The sequence below is a fragment of the Chiloscyllium plagiosum genome, chromosome 14, assembly GCF_004010195.1.
Source record: "Chiloscyllium plagiosum isolate BGI_BamShark_2017 chromosome 14, ASM401019v2, whole genome shotgun sequence".
Classification (NCBI taxonomy): domain Eukaryota; kingdom Metazoa; phylum Chordata; class Chondrichthyes; order Orectolobiformes; family Hemiscylliidae; genus Chiloscyllium; species Chiloscyllium plagiosum.
Genome location: NC_057723.1, coordinates 57,644,223 through 57,666,606, shown reverse-complemented (window position 1 = coordinate 57,666,606; position 22,384 = coordinate 57,644,223). Strand labels below are relative to the sequence as shown.

The window sequence follows — 22,384 nt, the reverse complement described above, 5'->3', positions numbered from 1 at the left end:
AAGGGCCCAATTTTTGTCCTAACCATTTTTTTGCCTTGCACATACCTAAAAAAGCTTTTACTATCCAGCCATTTCAATATTGGTGTTGTATTATTAACTGTCATGGCTGCTTTAGAAATAGAAAATTTATATGTAACTGCATTTGATATTTATTTAGAAAAGTTAGAAAACTAACTACTTCAAAGGATCAAAAACATTCTGCCTTCTATCTCCGGTTGTAAAAAATTAGTTAATGAACTTACAGTGATTTTAGAAGTAAATTCTCAAAGAGCCTTTAGGTCCTGTATATAGATATATTAATGAGTACCATAATCCTGGCTACTTAGAAGAGATCTGTAGCCACCTGGTTATTGTGTAAACATGATGTTGAAGTAGGGTACATCAAAACCACTCTGCGTAATAATAGCAAGTTCGATCAAATCATCACTAGTCATATATCGCAAAAAATTACAAATTGTAGTGGCTAAGGCCCCCGTTTTTAGCCCTGAAATCTGAATAGTGTGCAGTCTACCTCAGATTACCCTGGAAGAATAAAATGTCTCAAACTGCAATTAACAAATGAAACGATGAGCATGAGGATGAGGATGATCAGCCATGATCATAATGAATGGTGGTGCTGGCTTGAAGGGCAGAATGGCCTACTCCTGCACCTATTGTCTATTGTCTTTTGTCTATATTGAGTAGTCTCACATTGCTAATGTGCAATAAATCTGGGTGGTATTCCCCACTAACGGGATGGTGCCATCAAGAGAAAGAAGACAAACTGCCCACTACAACAATGAGAGATATGGCATATGAGTTTTAATACTAATGTAATGGCAGTATATAGGGGCTCATCACTAGTGGACTACATCAAAAAACAGGATTTTTTGACTATCTGCAGCGGGCACCATGGTTAACTATCATGATTAACCAGCCTGTGCTTGCAAAACTGACATAATAGTGTCCAACATTAGATGGAATTCAGCTATTGTCAATATTTGATACATAATCAGATACACGAACACCAGCTAGCCACAAAAAGACATGACCCTCTCTCCCTCGTAGCCCTACACACAGATGAAAAAAAAAACACCATTTCAACTGGGACAACACATCGATATTGGGACAGGCTAAGCAAAGACATGCCAGAGAATTCCTAGACGCCAGGCACTCCAACCACAATGCCATAAACAAACACATAGATCTAGATACCATCTATCAACCCCTCAGAAAATGAACAGGAAATGACATCACCACAAACCCCAGGAACCCCATCCAGGACAAACATATAAATAGAAAGCAGGAGACAATAACTTCGCTTCACTTGGAGGTCGCCACTGATGATGTTACCTAGCCAGGTAATGAAACGTCTGGATATGAAACCTACAGCTCAGCGAGCAAACATACACCCCATCCTCCAACTGGTGCACTACGTCAGGTGCGAGCACCGGCGTTTTAAGGTGTCGGATGGCAGTGGCCACGTACCGGACATCTAACGCTGCCCTGCTCAGATGGATATCAAACCTACAGCTCAGCGAGCAAACCTACATCCTAAATCAGAAACCAGTTTAAGATTAGTAGTCAGAATCATGTGCATGCGCTAGAAGCTATTACATTCACACACACAGCCCTGATCTTTGTAGGTAAAAAGAGTATGCCCACACATTACACCCTTTTCACAGGGGAAATGTTTGGAGCCAACTGATCCTTGCTCATGTGTATAACATATTCTGAAAGATCAGACTCTATTTGCCTGGTTAAATTTAATCAGTTCACTAAGGCAACTAGCAGTTCCTACTGCAATTCTGTACCAACTACTATCCAAAAAATCAGCACCCTCTTCTCATGTTGCTTCTTTTCTATGTCAGTTTTCCTATGTCTTAGTCCTGATGAGTGCAAGATGTAAAGCTTTGATGCAATGTCTGTTTTTAGTAACATTTAAGTTCTGTGCTACCATGTAATTGAAAGGAACATAGAACATAGAACTGTACAGCACAGAACAGGCCCTTCAGCCCATCATGTTGTGCCGACCATTGATCCTCATGTAAGGTAAACCTAATGTACGAACCCTCAAATTTTTTGTGACCATATGCATGTTCTTAAATATCCCCAATGACCTTGCTTCCACAACTGCTGCTGGCAACGCATTCCATGCTCTCACAACTCTCTGCGTAAAGAACCCGCCTTGACATCCCCTCTATACTTTCTGCCAAACTGCTTAAAACTATGACCCCCCTCGTGTTAACAATTTCTGCCCTGGGAAAAAGTCTCTGGCTATCAACTTTATCTATGTCTCTCATTATCTTGTACACCTCAATTAGGTCCCCTCTCTTCTTTTTTCCAATGAAAAACGTCCAAGCTCAGTCAACCTCTCTTCGTAAGATAAGCCCTCCATTCCAGGCAGCATACTGGTAAACCTCCTCTGAACCCATCCACATCTTTCCTATAATAGGTCGACCAGAACTGGACACAGTATTCCAAGTACAGTCTAACCAAAGTTTTATAGAGCTGCAACAAGATCTCACAGCTCTGAAACACAATGCCCCGTTATTGAAAGCCAAAACACCATATGCTTTCTTAACAACCCTGTCCACTTGGGTGGCAATTTTAAGGGATCTATGTACCTGCCCACCAAGATCCTGCTGTTCCTCTACACTGCCAAGAATCCTGTCTTTAATCCAGTACTCAGCTTTCAAGTTCGACCTTCCAAAATGCATCACTTCACATTTATCCAGGTTGAATCCATTTGCCACCTCTCAGCCCATCTCTACATCCTGTCAATGTCACGCTGCAGCCTACAGCAGTCCTCTAAACTGTCAATGACACCTCTAACCTTTGTGTCGTCTGCAAACTTGCTAACCAACCTCCTCATCCAAGTCATTAATAAAAATTACAAAGAGTAGAGGCCCAAGAACAGAGCCCTGTGGAACACCACTCACCACTGACTTCCAGGCAGAATACTTTCCTTCCACCACCACTCGCCGTCTTCTGTTGGCCAGCCAATTCTGTATCCAGACAGCTAAGTTCCCCTGTATCCCATTCCTCCTGACCTTCTGAATGAGCCTACCATGGGGAACCTTATCAAATGCCTTGCTGAAGTCCACATACACCAATTCCACTGCTTGACCCTCATCAACTTGTCTAGGAACCATGTTGGCCCCTGCATAGAAGCAAAGGAAAACACTTAATTGAAACCTATTGTGAAAGAAATTCATTTTTAAAGTATGTAGAATAACATGTTTAAATAGCTGTTCTTGTAACTATGAAGCACAATTATATGTCACGTTAGTGCATGAAACTTAGGCACCTGAATATCCTAAATCAGCTTTTGAATATTTTGGCCGATATTCACAGTCTTCAAACTGAACATCTAAAGAAGCTGGAGATTGTGGAGAGGGGAGTAGTGATTAGTGGTTTGAGGAAGTGCCTATTGCCTTCATTTTGCAGAATCAACAATAATGTTGGCTTGCGGTAATTTATTAAAACCATGCACAAAGCTTTGTGATTGCATTGTGATTATAATTTGGCTGGAGTCCCCAGTCACTGTCTGTCCTGAGAAAAGGGGCAGGAAGCCAGCTGGATACACATAGAATAGCAGATACAGGATGACAAGAATCCATTCAAGGACTTTCAACCTTCTCTCCGGCCCCACCCCCCCCCCATTTATCTCTCCACCATGGAGGTTCCCTGCCTTCATTCCTGAGGGGTGGCACAGTGGCACAGTGGTTAGCACTGCTGCCTCACAGCGCCAGAGTCCCGGTTTCAATTCCCGCCTCGGGCAACTGTGTGGAGTTTGCACATTCTCCCGTGTCTGCGTGGGTTTCCTCCGGTGCTCTGATTTCCTCCCACAGTCCAAAGATGTGCAGGTTAGGTGAATTGGCCATGCTAAATTGCCCATAGTGTTAGCTGAAGGGATAAATGTAGGGGAATAGATCTTCGAAGGGTCAGTGTGGACTTGTTGGGCAAAGGGCCTGTTTCCACATTGTAAGTAATTTAATGTAAAAAAAGGGCTTTTGTCCAAAACGTCAATTTTCCTGCTCCTTGGATGCTGCCTGACCTGCTGTGTTTTTCCAGCACCACTCTAATCTAGATCTGATTTCCAACATCTGCAGTCCTCACATTTGCTTTAGTGAAATGTTATACTATCATACTGGCTGGCTTGGATGCAGAGCAGAGTTCAAGCAAGAAATCCTGATTCGCAGATGCTCTTGCACTTTTGACTTGTTTATTATTAAAATATTAGGGTAGACTCACTAGCATCATTATCCACTCAGAGATAAAATTCTTCTTGCTGATAATCTTACTGAAAACGTAACATGAATGAAAAAATGGCTTCCCAATTTGTGTGAAACTTCCTGTAAAATGTGCCAACAGGAGGAATTTCACCTTGATGTCTGGTGATAATTTATTGTACTCACTTGAATTAGGTATTTAAGTAGACATAGATATAAAATGACTTTTCCTTACATTATACTTACTGTCATGTCTCAGGATTTCTGACAGCATATTACTATTATGTTGTTAGGATGAGGTCGAGAGACGTCTTCTTGCTCCTGAAGTTAATTATCACAGAGTTTGAAAATTTTCTTTACAAATAAGTTTTCTCAACACAACGTATATGTAAATAGGTATAAAACTATAAACTGGACAGTTCTCCTGAACTAAAACAAAAAGTTGTTTTATTATACACTCACACAAGCAAAGTAGAAACTTACTAAAAACGTGTCCCAAATCCCATCATGTACACAACAAAGCAGAATAAATTATAAGGTGGAGAGGTAAAGCTAAAATGCTGACTTTCATAGTAAATAAAAATCTACATTCCTGCAGACAAATTGTCTGATTAGTTATTGGCAGTTTCAGCTACCTTAATGCATTTTGGTTTCATAGCAATTTTGTTCAGGGTTCATTTTGTAATCCTCTGTAGAACATGGACAGCTTGCAGTTCAGGTGGCTTCTGCAGTCATCTTAAAACACAATGCCCTGACTTACTTAAAGCAGTCTTCCTTCAAATGCCAGTCCCAGGTATTAGACCTGTTGAGAGAACCAAACATTTAGTGTCCATATATGGTAACTTTGTGATAATGTTCACAAAGCTCAACAAGCAGCCCTTGGTCTCCAATGAACTGAACCTAGCACCCCTATATATATAAACAGTTAATACTCAACAGATCTAAGGATTAAAATTTTCTGCAGAATTACAGACCAAAGGCTATAGGGATTATACATTACGCTGTTCTGTAAGCGCTCAAAGACAGGAATTGTCCAAATTTTTGACTTTGAGTTCAAACTAGTCATTACATTTATTTCGAAACAATTAGAATACTAGGTGTTTTAGACACTGTTCAAACCATTTTTAAACCAGAGTGTAAATATTTTGCAGGCATTTCCAGAATCATTAAACAGAATAGAACTGGAGTCAAGAAATTGCCAATATTGCCTTTCCAGATTATCTCTACTACAAACAGGTAGCGAAAGCAGGGAATTAAAAATTCCTCTGGGTGCTGTTCAAATATATTCCCCTCTGAGGTGGAGATAGACTTCTTTGAAGAGCAATTGTTGTTTTCTCAATCATGAAGAGTATACATCATGCCTCAAGTAGCTAAAGTGTAACAACCATATTTTCTGGTTTCTTGTTTGTGACACCTGGTCAAGGCCTACAACATGCACACTGTAAATTCGACTAGCGTGAACCTCCTTTGATGTTTCATCAATCAAAAGTAATGAGTCTGGTCTTTTCTTCCAGCTGGCAGCCTTGCATACATTAACATTTCAAGGACAAGAAGTTGTTCCTGGTGTAATTAGCTTATAAATGCAGTTTAATTAACTCATAAGTACTATCAAAAGTAACACTGGATATGGAGATATTTACCATATAATGCATTTTTAATCCAGCTAGTAATATAAAAATACAATGAAATGTAAATATACAAAGAACCGTAAAATTGTTACTCTAAAACTGATATTTAAACTGCATTTTTATCTAATTGTCTAGAAGCCTTATAACATAAACAATAATAAGTTAAAAAAAATTGAGTGATTATACACAACATAATTTGTTTGCTACATATACACTCATACAGCCAGTGACCTCAGCTGACCATGGTGGAACAGGCTGCAAACATTGACTGCGCATGTGTCAAACACATGACACTTTCAGTGCATGCCCGCTGAACAGAGGAATGATAGAGGCAAGGTACTTGTGCACCAACGGGGGTGGGTCAAATGTTGAGAGGGGAGCTGCTTTGGTGTTGTGAGGAATAGGTCTGGGAGTGGGAGTGGCTTTGACCTGGAGTGAGAACCTCTGATCTTTCCAGCCACCACCACCTTGCCGTCAGCACCAGTAGGGCCATAATCCTGAATCAGGTAACGGTGCCCTTAGCTTAGACTGCTTTGTAGATAATCACTCCCATTGCCCTCTGAACCCTGCCATTCACGTTCACAATATCTACATTTTCGACAGCACCACTGTCTTCTGTCACTTCTGTGACGTAAGACATCGAACACTCTTTGTGACTCTGATGGTGACATTCACAATAAATGAGGTCATGTTGAAGCCCCATAAAGATGTAGTTCTGTCAGTTTTCCACCAAAATTAGCAAGACTTTTATGCATAGTCACATCCTGCTTCATGTCCGATCACAGCAGATGGTATCACTGGTTACATCTTTGCCTATACGGTAGTTAGGTTGCACCATGTGTCATCACTCTGAATTTATAATCTTAAGGAAATAAATCCCAAGGACCTAATTCCTCCACTTTTGCACATGGTAACAATAAAATTATATGTTTGGTTTATTTGGTTTTCAAAGGTTTTGAGTGAAAGACTGCAGTGGTAATTTCAATAAATTGCAGATATACTGCCAGTAATAGTTGCATCAAGAAATAAACAGTAGTCTAGATCTGACGTACAGGCAGCATTAACTCCAGTTGGGTTATTGAGATTTATGCTTACCACAACAATAAATAATTTAGGTTGTTGGAATAAAAAAGTACAATTGAATAAATTATACACTGCATGTTTTAAATAATGATACTGCATGTTCCAAATAACGAAGTGGGCCTCTCCAATAGTATTCTACATTGTATTTTGGGATATGCTTGGCTACTTATGACAGACTAAAGTCAATGTTTAAAATGGGCTAGAATGAAGCACATGGCATTCCAATTACCAGTAACGAATTCTATTTGTTGTATAGCATTTAGTTGTCTGTGTTCTTTGTTGACCCACAAGAAGACATTAATTGCTCAATGCTGCAGACATAGCAACTTCAAGGCATTAGATTGTAATGGCTGGAAACTTTTACACAAGAATATGCTCTGTCACAAATATTTTAAAGCCAATACGTTTGTCACCAAATGTTCCATCACCTCATTCAATTCCCAAAGGTAAAATTGAGCTATAGCTAATCACAGCATTCACCCCTGTAATATTACAAATCCAGTTTTTTTTCCTGGAATATAGAAAGAAACCACAGTCTATATTGGCCACAGCTTGTTAGCTTTTTTGAGAATTGTTAAAATTCAGCTTGGCAGGTTATTCCATTGGAGTTTATTCCTTTAACCATGCATCCTTCCATCACCCACATTGCTTGGAAATCAGATGTGATTGCAGACAGACTGTCCAGAACTTGAAAATATCTAGTTAGAACTGAAAGGATAACATTGACTAGCAATAGGAAAAAGAATGTGTGGTTGTGTTGATGTTTATGTTTAACTGTGTTTTCTCCTTTTACAATGAAATAAGAATGAATCACATTTCTTGCGCAGGGAAAATATCATAATGATAGATTATAACTCTTGATTACTTTTGGACAAATTGAACTAAAAATTACACTGTTTTTTAAAGAGGACATTCAACTAACATGATTGTGGTTGTTAATTCAATGGCTGTCTGTAGAACCCCTATATGAACTATGATGATACTACGACTTTAAAAGGTGTATTCTGTCCTGGGTGAATAGGTGTTGAGATAAAGGTGAAGAGTGGTCTGTTTCTAACTAATAAAGTAAACAGCTTGTGAGACCTTGGGCACTTTTTAGAAGTTGGAACAATGCAAGCAGCATGAAGAGATGGGGGTCACAGAACCAAAATATTAGTTTTGGCTTTTAATAGTTGCTAGGGTCTTGAAGCTGGTTGTGGAAGTTACACACATTCCCTGCTGCAGCAAAATGTATCAGTTCTCCCTCGATCTTAGAGTTTTCTCTTGATGTTCTTTCCTCCTGGACTGGAGAAATGTATGTAAGACAATATATTGAACTGAATTTGCCTTTGCCAGGGCTGTGTTTATGGAATGTTACTATATTGGAAGGGTTGTTGTTTAGTCATTAAATAATCTATTATTCTGATAAGTTTTCCAGTAGAAATAAGTAATTCTAATTTGTCTTATAACGTAAGAATGAAGTGTGTTTTGTTTCAAGCCTGGTAGTTCGACCAATTGAATTGCATCCAGAACACAATGCCTTACATTTGCCTTTTAAAATAAGGAACAGTTGGGTCTTGGCTATCTTCTTAATATATTTTGAGGTGGTTTGGTTTGATCCAAAACAGAACCCATGAACTGTCACACATATAGTGTATCAGGGAAACTTCAAACAGACAAATTTAAAGAATGAGTAACAAGGGTCTAACTACTTACTCAGCAGATAGCCACCTCCCACGGATTTTGTCCTAAACTATCGACACGTTTCTTTACCCCACATGAAATATACAAAAATGTTTTAAAGAACAACTGTAATCCATGGTCTGTGTGTTTGTGGGCTGATGTACTACTGTGGACTAGTCTTCCTTGATGGACACAGCTTGACAGCCATTGGAAATCTCACAATGCAGGTAAAAAAAACTTTTCTCTTGCTGGAAGCTAGCCAGTGAATTCAATGTCAGAAGGAAACCAGGACAAAAATCTGTCAACAAATTTGCAGAATCAAAAATCTTAAAATCAATTGCTTCATTATCAATGTCAGTATTACTGGTATCATCCAATTAACAAACAGCCTGCTTAATCTGGCTCATTTAAATCAAAAATACATTTGGAATGAGAAAAGTTATACACAAGGAAGGGATCCATTTAAACCTATTTTGACCAACTTATGAAGGAGTTGAATTAAGAAAGGGAGTAGTTCATCCCTGCTTACCCAGAGCATAACAATCTGGGCGGGTACTCATCTGGAATCATAATAAGCTGAGCAAGCTCATCTGGGTCTGATCTTATCAACTACTACCTGTTTCTAGTGACGATAAAGGAGATCCCTTTTTGGGCTTTAGCAAATTACGTCCATGAAAAGTGTGCAAATTCAGTAGTGATGTAATTTTCAAAGTAAAGCAATACTTGCAACAATGAGAAACTAGGCACAGTGATGCAGTCCAGGTAGCCTTAACTAATTGCCGCTTTATGTTTTTAAGGCATTCTTACAAGTTTATTCTATGATGCACCTCTGGGTCATAAAATAAATAACCATAAATGAGTTGCAAGCATTTAACTGCTGGCTCTATTCAAATGATGGAAATTCTATTTGACACAATTTCAGTATAAATTATATTAACCCATGGTGAAAAAACAATAATGATAGACTCCATGCCTACATCCAAGTCTTTGCAATAAAACTTTAGGATTAATTGCTTATATTTGGTGAGTCACAAATGCACTTTCATTATACCTTGAAGGATCAGTCAAAAATGTCAGAGTTTGTGTGCTGACTTTCCAGCTTAATTTCAGTTCTGTTAGATTGTTCTAATCACCAGAACCTGCATAGAAAACAATTGGCAGATTTCTTCTTGTGTTCTATGGATAGTGTTAAGATTGGTGCTCACTCTACATCTTCATTGCGTATGATAACTCCAATGCATTAATTGCAAGGGAAATGTCACTCACAACACAATCCATTTACTTTTGAGAACCTCTTGGCTAATCATCTAACTTACTATCATTTTCCTGCTTTCTGTCCTTTGATCCCCTAAGCCCTAAAAAATTGTATCTAATTCCTTCTTATAAATATTCAATGTTTATGCCTTAACCACTTTCTATGACAGAGAATTCCGCAGGTTCACCACTCTCTCATTTCAGTCCTAAATGGCCTCCCTTGTATTCTTAAACTGTGACTCCTTGTTCAGGACTTTCTGGGATCATCATTCCTGCATTGACACTGTCCAGATCTGTTAGAATTTCATTGGCTTCTATGAGATCCACCTCATTCTTCTAAACTCCAGTTTAGAAAATGGTCCTAACCCATGCAATCTCTCTTTATCGGTTAGTCCTGACTTCCCAAATATCAGTCTGGTCAACCTTTGTTGCAATCTCTCCATAGCCAGAACTTTCTTTCCCAGATGAGGAGACCAAAATTGTTCACAATACATCAGGTGTGGTCCCACTAGGTCTCTGTACAATTGCAGCAAGAAATCCCTGCTCAAATCCCCTCACTATAAAGGCCAACATACCATTTGTCTTTGTCATGCTTGCCGCAACTACATGCTCACTTTCAGTAACTGGTGTACAAGGGCACACAGGTTTCACTGCATCTTCCCCCTTTCCCAAACTATTGCCATTCAGATAATAATCTGCCTTCCTGTTTTTGCTGCCAAAGTAGATAACATCACATTTATCCTCATTAAACTTTATCTGCCATGTATTTGTGTACTCACTCAACTTGTTCAAATCACAAAGAAGCAGCTCTCCATCCTTCTCACAGCTTACTCTCCCACCCAGCTTGGTGTTGACTGCAAACTTGGAGCTATTACAAGTAGTTCCCTCATCTAAATCATTACTACGTATTGTGAATAGTTGGGCTCCTAGCATGAGCCAGTAAGCTGCCCCACAAATCACAACCTGCCACTCAGAAAGAGACATGTTTATTTCTACTCTTTGTTTCTGATCTGGCAACCAGTCTACTATCCATGTAAGAACCTTATCACCCATTCCACACACTATAACTTTCAATGCGAATCTCTCATGTGAGATCTTATTGAAAGCCTACTGAAAGTTCATTTGAACAACATTCACTGGCTCCCCTATATTAACTGTACCATTTACATCCTTGAAAAATTCCAGTAGATTTGTCAAGCATGACTTTTCGTTTTTAAATTCATGCTGACTCTGTCTGATCCTGTCATGTTTTCCAAGTGATCTGCAATTAAATCTTTTGTAATAGGTTCTAGCATTTTCTCCACTGCTGATAGCAGACTAATCAATCCAAACTTCTCTGTTTTCTCTTTACATCTTGTTTTAAATTGTGATGTTATATTAGCTGGAGGAGAAAGTGAGGTCTGCAGATGCTGGAGATCAAAGTTGAAACTTTATTGCTGGAACAGCACAGCAGGTCAGGCAGCATCCAGGGAACAGGAGATTCGACGTTTCGGGCACAGGCTGAAGAAGGGCCTGTGCCCGAAACGTCGAATCTCCTGTTCCCTGGATGCTGCCTGACCTGCTGTGCTGTTCCAGCAATAAAGTTTCAACAATGTTATATTAGCTACCCTCCAATCTACTAGAACGGTTACAGAGTCTATAGAATCTTGCAAGATGTCTAAAAGTGCATCTATTATTTCTAGGGCCACTTCCTTCAGTACTTTGGGAAGTATATTAATGATGCCTGGGAATTTATTGGCCTTTTATCCCATCAATATTCTAACACCATTTCCCTACTAAGACTGATTTCCTTCAGTTCCTTGTTCTCACTAGACCCCACGTTCCCAACGTTTTTGGTATCTTATTTATTTTGTCCTTTTTGAAAACAGACCCAAAGTATATGTTTAATTGGTCAGGCATCTCTTTATTTGTCTGTTTCTCACTACCTTTGGCTTCACCAATCTTTTTTCTCTTCACATACGCATAGAGGATTTTACAATCTGTTTGCATGTTCCCTTAAGGCTACATAATACTCTACTTACCCACTCTTATTCAATCCCTTTTCCTTCTTTACTGAAATCTAAACAGCTCCTGATCCTCCAGTTCGGCTGTTTCTTTAGCCAATTTGTATGCCCGCCCGTCTTTTGGATCTAATGCTATTCATAAATTTGTTCATTAGCCATAGTAATTTTTCATGTTATTTTTGTGTCAGGCAGGACATCCAGTCTTTAAATGTTTGCCATTGCCTATCTACTGTCAGCCTTTTAAGTAGCATTTCCCAATTTATCATGCCAGCTTGCGCTTTGTACCATTATAGTTTCCTTTGACAGCATTTACAGCCTTCCACTGTCTCATACTCAGTCAAATAGTAGCGTATTGGTTTGTAAACTGGTGTAGTGTAATACATCCTTCTCACAGTTGATATAAATGCAATTCTATTGCAAAGTGACGTTTGTGTTCTTTTCAAGCATAAACTGTTTGCTCACAATGATACTGATGTAACAACTGCCCATGACTCAAGGATGATTAGGATGAATTGACAAATGTTATTTGTTCTTCTTCATTGCACTATTATGTCTGTATGCTTATAATCCAACTAAAGAGTACCTATTTCAGAGTTCAATTTTGAACACAGTCAAATGTAGCATCCCAATGATAAGTGAAGGATCAAACAATGTGGATAATAAAACGCATGGCACAACTGATGTTACTGGAATTTCAGAAAAACTGGGGGATTGAAGGTGCAATGATTGACTTGGAAATATCTTAGTAACGAGTGTGATACTGGAAAAGCACAGCAGGGTCAGGCAGTATCTGAGGAGCAGAAGAATCAATATTTTGTCAAGGGGTCATGCCCGAAACGTCGATTCTTCTGCTCCTCGGATGCTGCCTGACCTGCTGTGCTTTTCCAGCACCACACTCTCAACTCTGATCTCCAGCATCTGCAGTCTCACTTTCTCTTTTGGAGTACCTTAGTAGTATTCTATTCTGAATATTATGCACCAGTATTATATCTTTCTGTGTGATTTAATAACAGACTTTTTTTGTTTCATTTATACAGCGACATGTAGATTTAAGTACCACTTTCATGTTGCTTTGGCTGTAGTTATAACTGATGAAATATTGGCCAGGAAGATGCATGTAATCTCAAAGAAAAATTCTCCACATGCCGCACATAGCAGCAATACACTAAATGAAGTCAATGCGTTATCATCAGCCTAAGTGAACACCAGCAGGTTTGAAGAGTCACATTGAGAATGTAGGAGTTGGCCATGTTTCACTGCCTTAAATCTGCATAACCCTAAGCAACTCATTTGAAAAGCTGCCGCTGCTGTCAGCAGCTACCTTATCTGAAGAGTATCAATTTGACTTGTTTTGACACACCATCTAGAAAAGGTGATGTATCAATATTTTTCTTCATGATCTAAACGTTGAGCTAATTTATAAAAGAAAATAATTTCAGCTATGTGAAAAAAAATTCTTATGAAGCCAGATATTTGTTGTTCTGCCAGTAATAGAAAGGTGAATTTTGTGCCAAATTTGCAATTAGTATGCAAACATCAAAGAGAGGCACTGCTATTCTCTTGCCAGAAATCAGCCCTGAGTTCTGAACAGGATACCCAAAATGAAGGGCCCAATGCAATTTGCCAACCTCACTAGCAGCCACAATGGAATTTTTACCTTATGTTCATGAGATTAAATGTATATAATAATCTTGCCAATTAATGGGTGGAGCAAACGGGAACTGTTACAGAGTCTATGGCATCTTGCAAGATGTCTAAAAGTGCATCTATTATTTATAGGGCCACTTCCTTCATTAATGAATCCTGGGAATTTATTGGCCTTTTATCCCATCAATTTTCTAACACCATTTCCCTACTAAGACTGATTTCCTTCAGTTCCTTGCTCTCACTAGACCCCACGTTTTTTTCCACTGCTGAGAGCAGCTGTGAAGGACAAATAAATTTCATGTGGCTATCCCTAACATTTTTGCTTCAGAATTCAGTAATGAGACACAATATAGTGATAATATACATCTCAACTTCTTCCACCTTTCCTTATTGGTTATGTTTTCAACTTACAGTATCTTGTTTTCTAATTGGGTGAGGTGAATTTGAATTTAAAATATCTTTCCTTTAGCATCCTCAGTTTGCACACAAACTACATCATAGAATCACTACACTATGAAAGCAGGCCATTTGGCCCATCGACTCTGCAGTAACCCTCCAAAGACATCCCAGCACTGCCCGCCCCACCCTATAATCCTGCATTTCCAATGGCTAATTTACCTAGCTTGCACACCCCTAGCCACCATGGACAATTTAATATGGTACATTTACCTAACCTGAATACCTTTGAACTGTGGGAGGAAATTGGTGTTCCAGAAGGAAACCCACGCAGACATGGGGACAATGAGCAAACTCCACATAGGTAGATGCCCAAGAGTGGAATTGACCTCGGGTCCCTGGCAGTGTGAGGCAGCAGTGCTAACCACTGAGCCACCGTGCTGTCCAAAGCTAAGTACAACAGAGATGAAATGGAGGGCAAATACTCCACCTATAGAGAGGACTTCTTCCACTGGCAAAAGTCGTACAACAGGTGATGTGCAGGGTGCACAATTTAAACTGAGGATATTTCTTGTATCTACTTATGAGCCTTCCTTCCAACACCCACTTCTCAATAGAAACAGCTTCTGAGACCAACAGAAGATTGCTTTCTTTCATGCTCTTAGATCATTTGAAGTTTTCTTTATAAACAAATTAATGTGTTAAAAACTAAGAAAAAGTGGTGATATTAATTAAAGTTGCATGCTCAGGTAGAAATAATTTTCTATCTGGTTTCACCTCTGCAATTACATTCTTTGGTGATTCATTTTATATCATGGATTTTAGAAGGAGTGTTCAGCTTTAGGTCAAGTGTAGCAACAGACCTTAATGCCTCCTGAGATCAAGATTCAACACTGGTCAAGGATCGTACCACAGACTAATTACCATTCTGTAAGTCTCTTTAGCTTATCATGCGTTGTATTTACTAAATTGTGAATTTGGAGAGCAATTAATACATTTCATGTATCTATTCACAAAGTCACCTACCAGCTGTTCTGCAGCTCTCCCCTGTTTATGTTTTTGCCTCTAAAGGTGGTTATTTGTCTCACTCTACAGATATTATCGAGCCATGATATCTTATAAAGTCATAGAAATGTACAGCACGGACTTATCCAGATATACATCACAGTCTTTGCCCATTGCTCTGGTTTGGATGACCAGCTGGTATTTGAGACCCCTCTGCAAACTCTGCGCTCTAGCTATGGACTCCATCCCTCTCTCTGGCTATGATCTATGGTGGAACAAAATTACTTGAAACCTTGGCATCCTATTAGACTCACAAAGAAACTTCTTACGCTCACATACACTCCATCAAAAACAACCACAATGTTTACTTCTGTAAAGTTGGTCATTTCTGTTCTGAGGTTTGGTCACCTGATCCAAAACAATAACTCTGATTTCTGTCCATACATGCTGACAGACCTGCTGAGTTTTTCCAGCAATTTCTGTTCTTGTGGCCATTTCTGTCCTTGCCTTAGCTTATCTGCTGATACACAGATTTATGTGTTTGTCATCTCTAGACTTGACTGTTCCATTGTTCATCAATGGCAAACCCAAGCCATTTGAAATGTTACTGTTCATACCTGATTTCACCAATTCCTGTTCACCAATCACCCCTGTGCATGTTGATCTGCATTGATGTCCCATCCAAGAATTACTTGGCACAGTCGCTCAGTGGTTAGTACTGCGGCCTCACAGTGCCAGGGACCCATATTTATTCCAGCCTTGAGTGACAGTCTGTGTAGAGTTTGCACATTCTCCATGTGTCTACGTGGGTTTCCTCTGAGTGTTCTGGTTTCCTCCCACATTCCAAACATGAGCGTGTGAGGAGAATTGGCCATGCTAAATTGTGCTAGTGTCCAGGGATGTACAGGCTAGGTGAGTTAGCCATGGTAAATGTGGGGTCATGGGGATAGGATGGAGGGCTGGATCTGAGTGGAATGTTCTTCAGAGGGACAGTGTAGATTTGATGGGCCAAATGACCTCTTTCTACACTATGAATTCTAAGGTACTCAATTTAAAACCTTCTGCTTCTGTCACTCTATGATCCCGTCCTTCTCTTTCTGTGTAAATTCCTCCAATATTACAAACTTTCAAGACATCTGATCCCCAATTCTGACTTATTGAGTATTTTTAGTTCTGAAAATGCCCCCATTTGCAGCTTCAGCTGCCTCAAACATAAACTCTGACTTTCTGCCTTCCTCTTCATCTGTTGGATGCTGCATCAAATGTACCTTGTTGGACTCATTCAGTTACTTGTATTCTCCATATCTCCCAACATGGATTAAACAGGATGTATGCCTATATCCGATATTTACACAAACACACATATAAACACTCTTGCCAAAAGTCATTACTTGAAATGTGTGCAACTATTGTACACTAAAAGGCATATCTTTTGTGAAAATGACTAAACTGCATGGATCAGATCCATAGGTATTCATTTAAAAAGTTGACATTATTACCATAATGCAATTATTGCAATGATAAAGCTTTCATATAAATTATTTTGTTGTTTCCCCACAGTGTCAGCAAAAGCTGAAACAAGTGCTGTAATCTTGTTTGTGATTTTATATTTCTTTAATTGTTTATAGTTAATAATTGATAATTGGAAACTTAATGACGCAATTTTGTTGAGCACTGAAGTGACATTTTACTTGTTTGGCGGGCATTACTATATTGCCAAATATAAGCTTTAGCATTATCAAAGGAGGTTATGGAATACCTTGGCTGATCGCTGTTTGAAATACTATCCACAAAGCAGCACAGACATTAAATTGCATCTGCATCATCCATCAAAAGTAATCTTCCAAAATGTGCTGCTAAAGCTCATTGGGTTTTAAATGCTTTATGTGTGCTCTGCAAACCCCATGGGTTAAGTTTCCAATGTAATTAATTTATAGTGAATGTAAGGTATATTTAAATATTTACAATGGTAAAAAAAACTTAGTACAAATGGTGTTCTTGTTTCATAATCTGATATGCTTAATGTGAATAGGATTTGAAATATACACTGCATTAGCCATTAAACTGTCTTAAATGCATTGATAGTGAAAAATAAGTAAAATCTCAAGTGCCATGAATAATATCAAAAGGAACAGTTGCAGATATATTAATGCACCGAGAACTGATCTGCCAAAGATATCGCATGTGAAGACACTTTGAATTTCAAAGTGTCCAGACCCTAATTATAAATCAACAGTATGACTTTAGTGCTCTGATAAATAACTTAGCAACTTACAGTCAATTAAAATTGGAAAGATACACAATAAATGTCACAACAGTTTGCCTTATATCAATTTTAGCTAGCAGTGAAATTGAGGGGTGAAATGTTCTGATATTAAAATTGATGCACATTTGCTGTGTCCCAGATTGCTGTGTGGTACAAAGCAAATGCACAATAATTACAAGTTTAATTATGCCCAAACATTGCTCAAATATAGGCACAGTGATTGGGAAACGCATAACAAAGACTTTTATTATTTTAATCCTCTAGAGAACATTGCATTTTCAGTCATCTCCTCTGTGATTTCTAGTTTGTGCTTTGATTATAAAATATCTCCCAGATGGCCCACAAAGGCTGCAGGCTCTATCACCATTTAAACCTGTAAAACATCCCTACCAACTATATGCCATTGTTTCTGTTAGCAGGTGCACAGATATTTCACTAATATGTTATAACAGAATCTTTACTTTGCAAACAGTATATAGTAGGGTCTATTTTGAAGAGTGGAATCATGAAGAAGGGAATGTCTTAAAAGAATCCCTTTGACAAATCAAAGCAAAAATAATTATGCCTCACCATAAAAAAGAAGTGCAGTTCTACTGGAAAGAGCAAGGTCGTGGAAATAAATCAACAGCTCTTTTAGAGAGCTGTCTTAGACACAGTGGGCAGAATGGCCTCCTGCATTGCGTGATTCCATGATTCATTCAAATCAATAGGGTTCTGAAAAATATGGTTTTTCCTCTATTTCTGTCAATTTAGTTATTATTGTTTTTGCCTATCATGACCATCCTCAGCTTCCTCCATTGCCACAGCGAATCAGACCACAAATTGGAGGAACAACACCTTATTTCCTGCCTAGGCAGCCTATAGCCCAGAGGACTCAAAATTAGGTTCTCCGATTTCAAATAACTTCCCTTCCCATTCCCCGACTCCCTTTCCAGCCCCTTCTCCTCCCTTTCAATCCTCTGACCAAACCTTCCTTCCAGCTACCAACCGGATTCATTCCTCCCAGCGACCAACCAGGCCGTACCCTGTACCTGTGACCACCTATCCCTACCTCACCACTCAACCCTTCTCACCACCCAAAACTGTCCCCAAACCCCACCCCTCCCCCTTTATCTGCAGCTCTCCTTACACCAACCCCAAGTCCTGAAGAAGGATTACACCCGAAATGTTGACTTCATCACCTCCTGACTTGTTGTGTTCTTCCAGCATCCTGTTTGTCTGTCTTTGCTTCAGCAGTGAGCTCTCTCACATTTCTGACAAGAAATGGGCTGCAAGTGGTTACAGAATGTAACAGATCCTGGGCATTGAATTATCTTCATTAGATACAATAATTAACCTGAGATATTTCTGCAATCCTGATATTTGATGCTGTTTTGTGTCTCCGACATGATCAATGACAAGTCAATTCCCTGATGATGTCATTAATACTCATTGTTACAACAGAAGAATCTTTTTAAAGACCAATGGAAACAGAACAGTTTAATCATGTATTTCTCATATAAATTGTCAGGAACCATTCTGAGAGATCTGGTTTTGCTGAAAATGCAACAAAGCTGTTTGTCTTTCTCTTATCAGAGCAAATGTAAGAATGCCAAGCTTGAAACAATCACAACAATTTGTATCACACACGCAAAAGGAGCTGGTTGGTTGCCAAGTCAACTCTAATTGGCTGAGATGTCACCAAGGAAAAAGCAACAGGAATCTATAGGCTCCTCAATGTATCCAATGCTTCAAAACAAAGAGCAAGACTTGAGCATGTTCATTGCATTTGCTGAAAGTGGATCCCTATGTTTACAGATATGTCTCCTGAAAATCAAAATAAGTTACTCACATTAAGACCATGATTGACTATTGTGAATCAGCCCATTAGGTGACTTTTTTTTTGTTCAGGCCATGTGGGCCTTGTCAGCTAGGCTAGCATTTAATATCCATTCCCAGTAGCCCTTGAGAGGTGATGGTCAGCCCCCTTCTTGAACCACTCAGTCCATTTGGTTTAGGTAAATCTGAAATGCTGTTGTAGAGGAAGTTCCAGGATTTTGACTCAGTGACATTGAAGGAATGGTGATAGATTAGGATTGTGAAGTAGATATCATGCAATTATGGAATAATCTCCAATTGTGGACAGTTGGTTTTGGGTCTTCAACCATGAACTAATTTAATACAATCTGCAGGCTGTCCATTATGAACAGTCAGAGGAAGTGTTGTCAACTGACTTCGGCAAAATGTTGTATTTTCTATTAATATTCATGGTCCAAGTGTTTTCATGGGAGGTATATGTATTTTCTTACCCTCAAATGTTGTCAATTCTAACTTAAATAATTCCAGCAGCAAGCTTTTATGAATCATTTATTATCATACAGAGAAAGGGAATAAAACAATACACTGGCTCAATGGCTTTTCGGATGATATACCAACAGTAGCTGTCGTGAAGCAAAAATAGAAATTGCTGGAAAAGTTCAGCAAGTCTGGCAGCATCTATGAAGAGAAATCAGGATGTGGAGGTGCTGGTGTTGGACTGTGGTGGGCAAAATCAGAGGTCTCACGACACCAGGTTATAGTCCAATAGGCATATTTGAAATCACAAGCTTTCGGAGTGCTGCTCTTTTGCCAGGTAGACAGGCAGGAGGCTGGAGGAACACAAGTCAGGTAGCATTAGGAGGTTGAGAAATCGACATTTCGGGTGTAACCCTTCTTCAGGGGTGGGATGGGTGTAGGGAGAGCTGCAGATAAAGGGGATGGCAGGGCAGGGTGGTGAAGTGGGGATAAGTGAAGAGGGTATGACCTGGTTGGTCAATGGGAGGATTGAATCCTGTAGGTGGCTGTGAAGCACATATGGCTTCTGACTTTGAGAGAAATCAGAGTTAATGTTTTGGGACAAGTGACTTTTCCACAGAACTGATGGTAGCTCGGAAAATATCAGTTTATAAGCAGAAGATAGGGTGGGGGGAGGGGGGATAAGGAGTAAATGATAGGTGGGGATAGAGCCCAAAGAGAGAGAAGAACAGTTGGACAGACAAATGAGTGAATAATGATCTGCCTAGGAGAGTAAATAGCTATTAATGGAAACTGTTAGTGGCGAACAATAGATTGTAGCTGCCGTGGTATGTCTGATTCAGAGCAGCTTTTTACATTACTTTTAAAGGTGGCCACAAACAATGTCTTAGGAGAAAGTGAGGACTTCAGATGTTGGAGATCAGAGTCAAAAAGGTGTGGTGCTGGAAAAGCACTGCCGGTCAGCCATATTCCGAGAAGCAGGAGAATCAACATTTCGAGCATAAGCACTTCATCAGGAATGTGGGGGGCTGAGAGATAAATGGGAAAGGGATGGGGCTGGGAGGAAGGTAGCTGGGAATGCAATAGGTAGATGAAGGTGGGGTTGAAGGTGATAGGTCGGAGCGGAGGGTGGAGTGGATAGGTGGGAAGGAAGATGGACAGGTAGGACGTTCAAGAAGGCGGTGCCAAGTTGGAGGGTTGGATCTGGGATAAGATCAGGGGAGGGGAAATGGGGACACTGGTGAAATCCACATTGATCCCGTGTGGTTGGAGGGTTCCAAGGCAGAAGATGAGGTGTTCTTCCGCTGGGCATTGGTGGCGAGAATTTGATGGTGGAGGAGGCCCAGGACTTGCATGTTGTTGTGGTTCTGTTCACTGAGCTGGGAATTTGTGTTGCAGACGTTTCGTCCCCTGTCTAGGTGACATCCTCAGTGCTTGGGAGCCTCCTATGAAGCGCTTCTGTGTTGTTTCCTCCGGCATTTATAGTGGTTTGTCTCTGCCGCTTCCGGTTGTCAGTTCCAGCTGTCCGCTGCAGTGGACGGTATATTGGGTCCAGGTCGATGTGTTTGTTGATTGAATCTGTGGATGAGTGCAATGCCTCTAGGAATTCCTTGGCTGTTCTCTGTTTGGCTTGTCCTATAATAGTAGTGTTGTCCCAGTCGAACTCATCTTGCTTATCATCTGTGTGTGTGGCTACTAAGGATAGCTGGTCGTGTTATTTCGTGGCTCGTTGGTGTTCATGGATGCGGATCGTTAGCTGTCTTGCTGTTTGTCCTATGTAGTGTTTTGTGCAGTTCTTGCATGGGCGTTTGTACACTATGTTGGTTTTGCTCATGCTGGGTATCGGGTCCTTTGTCCTGGTGAGTTGTTGCCTGAGAGTGGCTGTTGGTTTGTGTGCTGTTATGAGTCCTAGTGGTCGTAGTAGTCTGGCTGTCAGTTCAGAAATGTTCTTGATGAATGGTAACGTGGCTAGTCCTTTGGGTTGTGGCATGTCCTCATTCCGTTGTCTTTCCCTTAGGCATCTGTTGATGAAATTGCAGGGGTATCCGTTTTTGGCGAACACATTGCAGAGGTGTTCTTCTTCCTCTTTTTGCAAAACCCTAGCCAGAGATACAATAGCCAACCTGCTGGACATACAGAACATACATCAAGGGAACCTATCAACAAAGACTGCATACTCAAACTACTGGACCTGTGCCTCACAACACGCTTCATATTCAACAACCAAATATATGAACAAATCAACGGCACACCCATGGGCTCACCCATCTCTGGACTCATAGCAGAAGCTGTAATGCAAAGATTAGAACAAACAGTCTTACTGCAAATTCAACCCAGACTCTGGGTCAGATATGTGGATGACACCTTTGTAATCATTAAAAACACAGAAATAGAAAACACTCACCGGATCATCAATGCCACACTCACAGGAATCCAATTCACTAGAGAGGAAGAAAAGGACAAGATAAGATTATGAAAGGATTGGACACTCTGGCAGCGGGAAACATGTTTCGGCTGATGGGTGAGTGCCGAACCAGAGGACATAGCTTAAAAATACGGGGTAGACCATTTAGGACAGAGATGAGGAGAAACTTCTTCACCCAGAGAGTGGTGGTTGTGTGGAATGCTCTGCCCCAGAGGGCAGTGGAGGTCCAGTCTCTGGATTCATTTAAGAAAGAGTTGGATAGATCTCTCAAAGATAGTGGAATCAAGGGTTATGGAGATAAGGCAGGAACAGGATACTGATTAAGAATGATCAGCCATGATCATGTTGAATGGTGGTGCGGCTTGAAGGGCTGAATGGCCTACTCCTGCACCTATTGTCTATTGTCTATTTTCTATTGTCTATTGACAACCAACTCCCATTCCTAGACGTGATGGTACAGAGAACACCGAACGGAGAATTCACCACAAAGGTATACAGGAAAGCCACACACACAGACCAGGTCCTGA

At 40.0% G+C, this 22,384-nt stretch overlaps 1 long non-coding RNA gene across 3 annotated transcripts in view; it reads right to left on the bottom strand.

The window, feature by feature from the left end:
• The window catches only part of LOC122556751, a 69,088-nt gene extending 47,218 nt beyond the window's left edge, over positions 1-21,870 (bottom strand). Inside the window, exons 1-2 of one of the 3 annotated variants that reach the window (XR_006313644.1) lie at positions 21,837-21,870; positions 4,850-5,016 (exon numbers count right to left, since the gene is read on the bottom strand). This is a non-coding gene — a long non-coding RNA (uncharacterized LOC122556751). Of the gene's footprint in view, positions 1-4,460; positions 4,536-4,849; positions 5,083-21,836 lie in introns of those variants that run through there. The other 2 variants (XR_006313645.1, XR_006313643.1) reach the window with 2 other exon arrangements.
• Positions 21,871-22,384: the final 514 nt, after the last annotated feature.